This window comes from Gopherus flavomarginatus, chromosome 1 (genome assembly GCF_025201925.1).
Source record: "Gopherus flavomarginatus isolate rGopFla2 chromosome 1, rGopFla2.mat.asm, whole genome shotgun sequence".
Lineage (NCBI taxonomy): Eukaryota > Metazoa > Chordata > Testudines > Testudinidae > Gopherus > Gopherus flavomarginatus.
In genome coordinates this window covers 327,243,188-327,256,734 of record NC_066617.1, presented here as the reverse complement: position 1 = coordinate 327,256,734, position 13,547 = coordinate 327,243,188, and the positions used below count along the sequence as shown (strand labels likewise).

Genomic DNA, 13,547 nt, shown 5'->3' with positions numbered 1-13,547 from the left:
CCCAGAGCTCCAGCTTCAGTCCTAGCCCGGAAGTCTACACAGCAATGAACAGCCCCGCTTCCCAAGCCCTGAGAGCCCAAGTCGGCTGGCACGGGCCACATGTGGGCTTTTCATTGCTGTGGAGACATATCAAAAAAAGGACAGGGAAAAGAGGGGAGTAGATAAATATGCATTAAATTCAAAATGAACATAAAGGACCAGCCACACAAGTTCTCATATTTCAACAGCTGTTACTTTGATTTTTCTCCAAATGAGTAGGAAAAACCTAACACGGTCCCTACTTATGTGAGTGATATACTGTAGATTCTCAGTGCACTATTCATAGGTTTGGAAGGATTAGTTCTTTTTACTGGTGTCTGTCAGTGAACATTGATTTAGCCATCCACACACATACCAACAGAAAAAATATTTCCATCAGTGATACAGAAATTTACAGATAGGCAAAATAAGAAGAATGCTGCTTGAGAACTTATTAGTTTGATTTGAGGATATTTACTTTATACATTTTGACATGTGATGAGGACATAATATTTTAACAATTATAAAGCCTTAGCTTTTTGAAACTCAGTGTCTACTGTGATTAGTATTGACTGATCCCCCCATAATTTCCTGCAACTGTGAAAATTTAAATTGATAAAAAAATTAAGAAAATGCTTTAAAATAAACATTGATATGATCTGTTGAAATTATTTTTTTAAAAAGTTAGTTTTGCCAAGCCTGACTATCCATAGTCATGTACAATTACCCACAGCCCGTACGTCCTCCTTGAAATCTGATTTCCTGTATAACCTACCACTACAGATCAGTCACCTTTAAGAATCTATTCCTTAGCTGTGAAAGTCACTATCTGGTATGTTATTTGGAAAAAAATATCAAAGTACAAAAGGGTTTTTAAAAGTATTGTTCTGCACACCAACTGAAACAAGCAGCAAGAACCACGTGCACTGGATTCAAAACATACTTGAACTGCTTGACTGAGAAATAGTCAGTATGTCTACAGTGCAATTAAAAATGCACAGCTGGCCCGTGTCAGCTGACTACAGCTAAGGGACTCAGGCTAAGGGGCTATTTAACTGCAGTATAGCCATTCGGGATTGGACTAGAGCCCAAGCTCTGGGACCCTGCAGGGTGAGAGGGTCCCAGAGCTTGGGCTGCAGACCAAGCACAAATGTCTACACTGTAGTCAAACAGCCCCTTAGCCCATGTCACCTGGCATAGGCTAGCCACGGGTATCTAATTGCAGTGTAGACATAACCAGAGAGAACTTACTTTGGAACAAGAAAATGGCAATTACTTGGGGTTGGCAGCTAAAGCGTAACCAGAACAAAATACACCTACAGATGTTAGATAACAATATTTCACTTACAGATCAGAAAAATTCTCCATGCGTTTCATCTTTCAAAGTAACTACAGTTTTGCCTTTATTTACATCTACCTCTATCGCTTAGGAAAGCTCTGCGGCTACATATGCACCTCAATGCCACCTGATAATTTAGTGTTCACACTCATTCTTAAATAGCAAAGAAAACCAAAAAAGATAGAATTTGGAGTCTTTTGACTGCAGTAGTCTTCTGCCATAAGTTTTAAAGGGGATATTGTTCATAACAAAGAGCTCTGGGGTTGCATATCCTGCATTCAAGTGGAAGTAGCGTGTTCTACATATATTAGTTCAGAAGCAACCAGAGCAATACCAAAAGAGGTTGCAAAAATGGAAGAGATAAGGAATACTGACATGAACCTCATTGCAGTTACTGATGGCAATTGTTCTTTTTCCAGCATCATCTTCTGATCAAGCAGTAAAAAGAGATGAATAATACAGACTTCCTGACATAATTTCCATTGGACCTGTGAAAGATCTTGGAAAATAATGCACTACAGTTTCATATTCTCACAGCTATCACTAGAAGAGTTAGCAAAACTATAAAATATTTCAATAATACTTATATGCTCTCAAAGAAATATTTCTCTCTGTGCTTTGATGCACAACTGTGGGGAACACCAATCATTTTTCCCCAACAGCTACACAAAAAAGAATATTTGAGAGAACTATACCACCCCAGACAGGAAAAACTGAAAGTTATCCCTTACCTTTCTCCAACTATTTTGTTCTCCTCGCTTCCTGCACACACTTCTTTTCAGTTGTGTTTTAATCCAATACATATATTGGTAGGTATAAGTACATCATAAGCGTCACATTTTCTTAACATCCTTTTTATTTTCTGATATTTATCACTGTTTGTACCTAAGATTTAAGACCTTTTAAAAATGGTATCTAATTATGAAATGAATATGTGCCTCACTGGTCACCATGATTTTCGCACCACAGCCAATAGTTCTTACATAAATATTTGTCTACTCTATCTACCATTAGTTAAGTGTTCCCAAACCTCTGCAACGAAATATAATTTCTTTCTTCTCTAAAGGAATGGGTGGAGAGGGAAACAGTTAATTGTCTGTCTTTCCAACCCAAATTAAGCCATCTTCATCCACTGGACAACAAATATCAAATGTGCAAATAGGAGGATGGATATCCTCTCACTTAACGTTAGCCTGTTTCCTGACCTAAGGCATTTCCAGCTTCCCATCTAAACAGGATACCGTGACTTAGTTATTGTTACAATTTCTGTTCTCTGAATTGGGCACTTATTTTTAAACTGCATCCTGAAGAATACATTTGCCATGTAAATTTGGGATGTTGACCTAGGGATTAAGAATATAATTTAAATAAAAGATCTATCAGAGTGATTTCAACCCTGGAGTTCTAATAGGCTTTCACTCTTTTTTTTTAAGTGAAGAGGGAAAAGTGAAGGCAGATGGCACATGGGAGGAGATGGGAGGGGGGGCATTTCTCAGGCTGCCTCTTGCCAGAATGCCCAGCAGCGAGGAGGCAGCAGCTCCTTCTGGCAGCGGCACTCACCATGTGTCCTTGCAGCATGGGGAGGGAGAAAGCAGCAGGACGGTTGGCTGAAGGCTGAGCAACCCCCCGCTACCTGGGGCTCTTTCTCCTTCCCTGCTGCTAGAGTCCCAGCACTTCTTGCTGCCTGCTTTGCAGACTGCCTACTGAGGTCAGTCAGAGTGGCATTTTCGAGACTGGGAAGAGGACTGGTGACATGGTGCTCAGTGCCAGGCACCTCAGGTGGAGCCGCATCCAGCCTAAGAGCCTCGGGGGTGAGCAAGAGAGCAGGCTGGGGGGCGGAGAGAGTGGGAAAAAGGGGGTGTTCCCTGATGCTTCAATGCAATCCAGCAGCAGGGGGGTGCATTGAAACTCCAGCAACCTCCAACGTGCCTATCAAGGAGAAGGAGATTTGGGAGTGTCATATTCCCACTTCCAATAAAAAATGACTGATAATTCTCCAACTTTTTGTTAACTGAGATGATCCAGCCCCAAGCACCATCCCACCCTGGCAACACCCACCCTGACGACGCATGGGGGACTGTGCCGTAGCAACAAAGAACGTGGCCCCCTCTGAACATATGTCCGGGGCCCCATACAATGCAGAAACTGGAATGTGGTATTTATTTTATACAATATACAGGGTTCATATTATGTATACATAGGCCTACAGTGTACATGTATTCCGTATTTACACAAAGCGCTTCTTTCGAGCCTTGTTCTCCGCAAATTGGTTAATCAATGCGTCATAGTCCAGAGATCTGGCAATCCTGTTTTCGACTGAGATAACTGCAAGTGCAGAAAGCCTGTCATCTGTCATGGTTGAGCGCAGGATATTCTTGATCAGTTTCATTCTGCTGAAGCTCCTTTCAGCACCAGCGACAGTAACTGGTGTGGTCAGAAGAATTCTGATGCAAATGCAAAGATTCGGATATATCTCCTGAAGGCTGCTCTTGTATATGTACGTTAAAAAATTGTTTGCCGTGACAAGTCCTCTCTCTTTCTCGATGACATAAATAAAACGATTCAATTCCATTATGAGTTAGTTGGCATCAATGTCTCCCATTTTTCTTTCAAAATTTTTGCTGTGATTCTCCAGTTCATTTTCTCTGTGACACTGCTTCAGGTTGTTTGTGTTGTACAGAAATCCAAACAACTTATACCACTCCACGAGTTGGTCAAATCGTGACAAAACAGAAGATATGGCCTGATCAGCGAGAACAAGAAAGAACTGCGATTTGAATTTTTCTTCGGCAGAAAGACGACTCGAATCATCAGCACATTCGTAATCACACATTCTCTTCTTACGTCGCACCCTGGTTTCTGGAAACACCTGCTCAATACCCATATGCTCTGCTATTTCACATGCATTTGTGACCACAGAGTTATATCCTGTATTTCGATAGTCTTCCAAAAACTTCATTGTAGCACCAACTTCTGCCTGCAGACGCAGTACGTCAATTGACACATCTGGTGACTGAATTAATTTGCTGGTTTTATTGATGTGAAATAGTATATCGGACCACGTGTACATAGTCAGAACAAAAGGCCACGTAGAAACATGGTCTAAAAGCGCACCAGCTTCTGTTGCTGTACTGCCATCTTTCTTTCCGAGCGCATATTCTCGCAAAGATGACAAAGCATTGCACAATTCTTCAAGGTGATAACGCAATGGCTTCACAGCATCAATTCTCGACTCCCAACGAGTGTCCGATAACCCTTTAACAGATATTGGCATATGTTCTTGAAGTATATCCCAACACGAAGATGAAGAAGAAAAGATAATATATATTCTGTTAATCAGACCGAAAAACTCAACGGCATATTTCGATGACTTTGCCGCGTCTGAGATCACAAGATTCCAAGTGTGAACTCCACATGGTACATACAAGGCACGGTCATTTATTTCTAGCATGCGGGCTTGAACTCCTTTATTCTTTCTTCTCATATTTGCACCGTTATCATAAGCTTGGCCTCTCACGTCAGCAATGTCTATTCCTAAGTTGTTTGCTTTTTCAAGAAACGCTTCCAATAAGCCCTCGCCAGTTGTATCATGAACATTAAGAAAACCAACGAACGTTTCACAAATATTGACACCATCCTCACCGTTGCATTCAACAAAGTGTAACACCACAGACATCTGTTCTTCATGTGACACGTCGGGAGTACAGTCCAAAATAACTGAATAATATTTTGCTTTTTTAAGCTGTGCTATGTTGGCCTCTTGAATGTTACTGGCAACAAGTTGAATCAGCTCGTTTTGGATCTGTGGACTGAGGTACTGAACATGTGTCTCTGCCTTCTTAATCGTCTGTAAAAGTTCGCTGAGGACAGTATCATACTTTGCAAGCAATTCAAACAGTCCCAAAAAGTTGCCATTCGAAGGATCGCCGAGCTTTTCATTACTTCCTCGAAATGCCAAGTTTCTTTCAGACAAAAAAATAACGACATCAACCATGCGTTCTCCAGAAATCTCTTTCTTTCAGAAAAGCCTGCAATTCGAGTTGGTCAATAGATGTACGGTTTACTATGCCTGACCGAAGGTCAAACCATTTCACCATACAGTCTTGATGACCTTTGCCTGTTTCATGCTGCTGAAGTCTTTTTGACAGTGCTTTCCAAGCAGATGTTCCACAACGTAGCGGTATGTCGCCAGCGCCAAATAATTTACAACAAAAACAAAAAATGGCATCTTTCTGAACTGAGTACATTAACCATGAACGTCTTATTTTCTCGCCATTTGCCATGGTTCGATAGAAATGAGTACTCGTGAACCTCCGTCTTTCCTCGTTAAAAGGAAATTCGTAACTTTCATTCTGCTGCGGTGGGCCACGTGCAACAATGTCACACACTTGCCTGTCCGATATTATAGACGGCCAATCTCCTGGATCATCAGTCAGTGGTTCAGATTCAGATACTTCTTTCCCGGCAGCAGCTGGAATATCTGTCACAGTTTGTTCAGTAGAACAACTGGCTTCACCTTCGACCTCACTTGAAGCACTTCTGGATACGATTTGTCACTGCTAGCACTGTCCGTTTCATGTGCCTGTACCTGTACGTTGGATTGCAGCGCAAAATAAGTTGACAACTTTGGAATTTTCTCAAGTTCCTTCTCGGCATCTTTTGCTGCCTTTCATTTACTAGCTCCGCTCTTATACATTCTCTTAGACATCACAAAGCACGCTTCTGCGTTGGAAACGATAAAAAACTAAACAACTAAATTAATAACATTTATCCGCCGACCGCCATTATGAATGCAAATACACATTCTTTGAATGGGTCCAACTAAAATTCGAAACTGACCGACAGACAACTGATGTAGCCAATAGCATTATGATGTATCATAATGACTTCATGGTTTTGTCAGTAAAACCGACATGGATTATGCAATAGCTTCAATAAATGTCACTTACCTAGTTATACCTTACATTTTTTTTGCCACTTTCAGGGGCCCCCTTCCTTGCGGAACCCCCTCCGGTCGGAGGGTATGGAGGGCACTCGCTACACCTCTGCCAGCCCCAAGTACCATCTCACCCTGGCAACACCCACCCTGATGACGCATGGGGGACTGTGCATCCCAACTGTGTTGCTCCTTTTGTTGGTCTTATTTTGAACACTTGCTAAACTGATTGAGTATAGTTCAGGCAGGGAGGGGATACCTGCAAGCTATGTAAGGGGCTGGGCAGCCACAAGACAGAGAGGAGAAGGAGGAGTGTATTTGTGTATTATGTACATACATATCAAGTTTCAGGGGATGGACACAGAGGCAACATAGAGGGCGGTCACATGCCCCCACAGAACCTTTTAATTATGCCCCCCTCACTATGCACAGTTATGCATCACCTCTGGCTGAAGGGTTCTCTACTGTACATACTAATACAATATAAGTATTTTGCAGTATTGGGACCATAAAATGCATACATAGACAGATTCAACTGACATTCGAGTCAAACATCTGATTTGTTTTTGTTATTTAGGGTAATGGAAAGAAATAAGAAGTTTATTTTTCAGAAAAAGTAGAGCTCCAGAGATCCAAATTACGATATATAAGAATAGCAGTATCATTTCTAGCTTCATTGTATTTATTTTATTTTACTTTATTATCTGCTCTGACCTATTTCACTATGCCAAATGGTAGTACAAACAAAATTTGGATAATTTTTAAGAGGCTACAGTAGATACAGACCAGTTTCTGAACTTAATTACATTTTTATAAAAAGTGAGAATGAAACTGCTTAACGGGTGTTGCAAGGCTTCATTCATTAATTGTGCAAAAATTTGCTAAGTTCTTTGGATGGAAGATGTTGCAGAAATGCAAAGTATTATGTTAATTTCTGAAACCTCACAAGCTAAATGCCATTCCTCTGAAAGACTGCATAATTATACACATACAGCCATAACTTTTTACTGTATAATCCATAAGCTATCCTACAAACATATATTTAGAACTTGGTTATGAGTGTGTTGACATTTAGAAACAAGAAAAATGCTTAGATCTTCAAAACAAATGGTTTCTTACATTCTTCTTGTACTGAACAAACATTAACTTAACTAGATCAATATGTATTTCCTTGAAGCTCATGACTTCATCTCTACTTTTTTCCCTCATCCAAAATACTAAAAAGGGCACATGAAATAAACATCTTCAGGCTTATTTATGGAATTAATATCCATTGACGCAAATGTAAATCTAAAACAATATAATGGTTTACAACATAAAAATCATATAATCAAAAAACTTTTTTAAAAATGAAAAACTGTGACGTTTATAATATTGCAAAATATGCTGCAAATATGAAGTCAGGACATATGCAATCATACTGCCATCAATAAGATAACAATACTGCTAACAGAGCTATTAGAGCTGGCATGCCAATTGGATTTGACACACACCTACACGAAAAACAGGCTTCATGAAAAATATGAAGTGTTTTGGTATTAAGCATGGATGATTAGGTTTATTCCACCAAATTTATTCCTGTTAAGCCTGGATCCTGCAAACATTTATGCACAGGTTTAACTTCAAACACAAGAGTAGGCCCATTGGCTCCAATGAAAATACTTGTGTTTAAAATTAAGTCCATGAATAAGTTGTTTGCAGAATTGGGACCACAAAAAGCATTATTAACATTAATAACAACATTATTCTTTATTGCACTATAGACATCATGACCCAACAGTTACATAATTAATTAATGACAGTTGAAAGGATTTAATTTTCATCTTTAAAAAGGCAATTAACTTTCTGAACAAGTAACTATAGGTCAACTATAAGGCAATTAAGAAGAATGCAAGTCAGTAATGTGATATTAACCAATTGTTATTGCAAATAAAAGTTAATACAGAGTTTTCAAATGAGAGACCAATCACTGACAGAAATTTCATGTCCTCTGTTGTCTTCTACAACTCCAAGAGAGAACATTTTGTTTTTAAACGACTGCAGTTTTCTTTTTAGTTACAACTGTTAGTACTTAATAAACAAACTACATCTTACTGATGCCTGAAATCAATTTAGATTAATCCAATAACTAATAAACACTCTCTCTTTTATATGTTTCACTTTTAGTTTTAAAGTGATACTCTCAACTGAAAAAAACATTGGTCTGAAAATGTTTTACCTCCTATTATTATAAGTGCAAGACTAAAATAAGAATATCTATATTGTTCTATTTTCTTGCTATGTGCATTTGATTATACATAAAATTGTCAATTTCACTCTCTTCTGTACTGTCAATTTCAACTACACCTGTACCTCAATATAATGCAACCCGATATAACACGAATTCGGATATAACGCGGTAAAGCAGTGCTCTGGGCGGCGGGGGGGGGGGGGAGGGGGGGAGGGAAGCCTGCGCACTCCAGTGGATCAAAGCAACTTCGATATAACACGGTTTCACCTATAATGCAGTAAGATTTCTTGGCTCCGGAGGATAGCGTTATATCGAAGTAGAGGTGTATATAAAGATTTATTTTAAAAAGTACAAAAATGAAATTATAAAACATATGAGTGAGCAGGGAGACTTCAGGGCTTGAAACTACTTTAACTTATCTTTTGAAGTAAATTAAATTTCACTGGGATGGTGGTGCTCCTTTACATCAGAAGCTAACAAATTTGCTTGTTGTCAGCAAATAAGTACATAGATATATGCACAGATATATTTTGTTGTTGTGGTTTGACACAGGCTATATGCACCATAGCCCTGATTCTTAGACTGTTCCATGCAGGTGGACCCTTATGCCAATACTTTGAAGTTAACAAGGCTCCTGGGAGAGCAGACCCTTGCGCCAGTGCAGCTTGCAGCACCATGGCCTACAGTTTTTGTAATCAACAAGAAGAATAAAAACATGGTGCTCACTTCTCTTGCAGAACTGGATCCATGGTTTATAGCTTTGTTTCCATTTTGAGGAAATTTGTTTTAATAAAGTCACAGCAGCATATGGCACTAGCATCTTTATTTTCAAAGTGGATATGGAGTTGGACACTATTTCAAGCTATTTGATGTTACTTCCTAAGCCTCCTTGATCTGCTATCTGATTGTATACTTAGGATAAAAATCAGCAAACCAAAAGAATTGGGAAGGGGAATAAATATCAGCCATTCAAATTGTTTATTTAATGAAATGAAGAGTCTAGCTCAGAACAGCTTCTCTTTTTAAGAAAAGGTCAAATGTACTTACGATTTTGAATTTATTTTCAGAGACTATCATCAAACATACACCAGAACTAATCTGTAACAAATGTTTTAATTTTGTATGAAGAACAAAAATAAACCCATGATATAATATAATTAAAAAAGGAATTAAATTAAGCTCAGAAGTGCTTAATAGCGGATTTCTACAGATGTAAACAATCAAATAGCATGCACTAGCAACATGGTAAGGGACAGTCATATTTGCCACTGCCACATCTAAAATAATTGGTTATTCACTTAGCTGACTGAATACTACTATTTTTTTAAAATAAAGACTAATTTCTAAAGTATTCCTTGGAAAAGTTGTTTAGCAGAAGACCACCCTATCTTTTACATTATTTTTCTGATAGAAAAAAAACTAGAGTTCAAAAAAGGAAAAAGCATGTGTTACTTAAAAAAGTAGACATCTACGTTTAAGTTCTGAAATAGCTGCCTGCTCTACATGCTTCAGGGAAAGTTTACATATACATCTATGGTTTTCTTTGGCAGGGTTGTAAAACACACAACCTTAATCCAGTTCCCGTAACAGAGGCTTGTTTACGGCTGTTCTTTCTTCCTCCAACACACTCAATAATTCAACAAAAAGAACAGGAGTACTTGTGGCACCTTGGAGACTAACAAATTTATTTCAGCATGAGCTTTCATGAGCTACAGCTCATCATTTCTTCGGATGCAACTCCTTTTCAGACCGTAGTGCTCTTTCATAAAATTATATCAGAGTAAAATAGATGTATTTCAATATCTGACAGAATAGTCAATCCACTGTACATAAGCTAAAGCACAAACACATCCATTATGGCGCATATGCAATTTAGGATTAAGTACAGTCTTTAGCACAGAACGACAGTTCAGGTTTGGGAAGAGAATTGTTGTAGTTCTTGGAAGACACCTAGTGTGCAGTTCCATCCAGAAAATACCCATTTTTCTCTTTAAGTGCGTTTAGTATCACAAGCACCAGGAAGAAACCCCATTTCTTCTCTACAGGGATGAGAAATGGCCACAGCCAGCAACAGGGGGCAAAGTAACCCCTCTTCTCTCATTAAGTTTTTGCAACCATGACATTGCCTTTGCTTTTCTCTGTCCTCAGAACGTGTGGGGTTTGTTGTTTTTGTTTTTTCCTCCAAAGGTAATAAGTTATTTATATTCAAATTAAAATGTGAATATATACAAAATATATAATAAAAACAAAGTCAAGCTGACAGTCAGACAGATAGATTTAGGCAGCCTCTGCTTGCAATGCAAGATTTATCCAAATCTTCTGTCTGAAAGGTATGAAATGTAAGGGGGATTCACAATCTCTCAGTGACAGTGATGGGAAAAGCAGTATGTCAGAATTTGAAGGAGCATAGAGGGAAATCATCACCAACATATCAAGAAACAGTAAATCTGCCGTGTTAACTACTTATGCTAAACAATCTGTTCCATCTTGTATTTAGCTTTGACACACTGAGTACGTTTCCCATGAAGAACTTTGTATAAGTTTGAAGCTTGTCTCTCTCACCAACATAAGTTGGTGCAATAAATGATATTTTCTTACCCTGCTTGTCTCCCAGTAAGAGGCAGATTCACCCACCCCACAAATCCCTAACATGGAGAAGGGGCTGAGAGAAAACTAAGAGGAGAAGGAGGAAAAATCAGTATCTCTCCCCACCCAGTCCTTGATCAGGTTGAGAAACAGTGGAGATCGCTGATGCTCTTATTTACACAAATATAGAACAAAACTTTGAACTAATTCAGAAGTTCTGAGGTATGCATATTATTAGCCTATATAAATACATGTCCTCATTACTTTTATCCTGGTCTTCCCTCCCTCTTCTCATTCTTATTGCTTGCCAGACTTAGTGCATGTGTTTTAGGCCCCGATCCAACCTAGTTTGCATAGGCTGACCCTTGTACCCCAAGCAAAGCCTCAATGACCTCAACAGGACACTATGTGGGGGTAGGAGTCCATCCAAGCAGATCAACTTTCAGGATTGGGACCTAAAAGCAGTAAGTGCCTGTGAGGCAAGTACTGTGTCATTTTCTGTGTTTGCACAGTGCCCTGCACAAGGGGGCCCTAGACCTGACTAGAACCTTAGGGCACTAATGCAACAGCATACATAAAGAATAATGGTCTTCGAGAGAGAGGGACAGCGCAATGGGGGATGGAGGAGGAGATATCATTATCAACACCCTACCCCCATCTACTACTGAGTGGGAACTGGGAGAATCGTGCCCAGGAAGAGAAGTGAGTAATCATCATCATCAACACTCCCACACATCCTCCCCCAAAACACACCCTGTCCCCGTGAGAGAGGAGAGGATCCTCCCTCACAAACACAAGAAAGAGAACTGAGGAAAGGGGAGAGATTATTTCCATGCCTTCAGATTTCAAGCACAATCACTATTTGTGGTCCTGAGCTGAGGTTTTTACTACCCTGGTCTGATATTAGGCTAACGCAGCAGCCAGCTGACACAAGCCCACGGGGGTGGAGATGTCACCACCAGCTCTGATACACTCCCCAGCAGCCAGCCCGCAGCCACACTGGGGGAGCGTGGCGCCCAGCGGCGAGGCACTAGGAGCGCGCAGCCTAGCAGCGAACTTACCCCGACCGGCTTGCGCCGCCGCCTCCTCTCCGGCCCAGACTCCGCACGGCTCCCGGGTCCTGCTCACCCCGCGGCCGGGGGCCGGCTCCGCCTCCCGCTGTCACCGCCGAGCTCCTGGCAAGAGACAGGCGCCCAACTCCGGGCAAGGACTTCGCTGCTACACCTCCGCTGGGCGGGCCGCCTCCTCCCCCGGGCGGTACCGCGGCCCGAGTGACAGCGCGGCTCAGCCGCCAGGCCGGGGCCGGGGAGAGCTCCGCAGCCTATGGGAGCGGGGCCGGGGCGGGACCCGGCGGAGGAGGCGACAGCGGCCAGGCGCTGGGGTGTCCCCGCCAGTCGCCTGATCTCAGCCGCACACGCGGGGGGGCGGACTGGGGCAGCCGCGAGGAGAGGTTAACGGGGGAGGAGAGGGCAGGTGGGGTGGGGGGGAAGCGAGCGCAGGAGTGATGGGAAGGGGATCTGAGGCGGGTCTAGCAATAGCTGGATTTAGGGAATGGGAGATATTAGGCATGAGATGAAATGAGCGAGGGAAGAGACCGAAGGAGACCAGGAGGAAGCAGTAGGATGAGCGCTGGATACACAAAAGGGGGGATTTTTTCCCCTTTGCAGGCGCCCCATCCTACGTTACCAACAGAGAACTGTGACTAGCTACTAGAAGCCGCACTGGAAACAACAATTAGCTTTCTTCAGACTTTCACAGGTCGCTCCCGTGTGTTGAGTTACACGGAAGGCGACGCCACAGTTGCAACCACTAGTGGGGATGAGGGTAAATAACCCTCCCCTTTTGCACCCCGGTTACTGTCATGTTCATATCCCCCTCCGCGCAGTTTCAGACCGTGTGTATTTTCACCGCTGGGCCCCCTTTGCCTCCAGCTTCCCTTCCCCAGTCACTGGCACCTGAGTCACCAGCCTGCTGCCGCTGCCTGCCCTGATCAGTGGGTAACCTCTGTAGCATCACTATTATGCCAAGACTCGGGGGCGGGGAGAGGGAAAGACGCCCCTGGGATGGAGGTTCGGGGTAAATTGTTGGGGTTTCTCTCTGTAGCAGGGGAAAGGGGGCGTCATGTACCCACCAAACCCCTCTGCGCCAGTGTGCAGAGAGCAAGCGCCTGAGCACACAGCAACCCCCCGCTATTCTCCAGAGGGGGAGGGAAGAGCCTATGGGCAGCGGGTGCGGGGGGGGGCTCCTCCCCAACGAGGCGAATCGGGGTCGGTAAGGCCGGGGGGGGCTAGCCGCCACCTCCAGCACATGGCGCTGCAGCAGGGGCTAGGCCCGGTGGAGCGAGGGTGGGCGGGACCTGAGTCCCCCGGGCTCTGCCCGCTCGGGCCCCGCTACAGCGGGGGAAGGGAGCAGGCACTCAGGGTACGCCACGCTCGCTT

The 13,547-nt window shown here is 42.3% G+C and overlaps 1 protein-coding gene across 6 annotated transcripts in view; it reads right to left on the bottom strand.

Moving 5' to 3' along the window:
* Nucleotides 1–13,513, bottom strand: part of LNX2 (ligand of numb-protein X 2) — a 108,052-nt gene extending 94,539 nt beyond the window's left edge. For 3 of the 6 annotated variants that reach the window (XM_050937219.1, XM_050937218.1, XM_050937222.1), the window contains exons 1-2: nt 12,171–12,366; nt 9,571–9,621 (exon numbers count right to left, since the gene is read on the bottom strand). The gene's annotated coding sequence lies outside the window, so the exon portion shown is untranslated. Of the gene's footprint in view, nt 1–9,570; nt 9,622–12,170; nt 12,367–13,073 lie in introns of those variants that run through there. The other 3 variants (XM_050937217.1, XM_050937226.1, XM_050937224.1) reach the window with 2 other exon arrangements.
* Between the last annotated feature and the right edge of the window lie 34 nt (nt 13,514–13,547).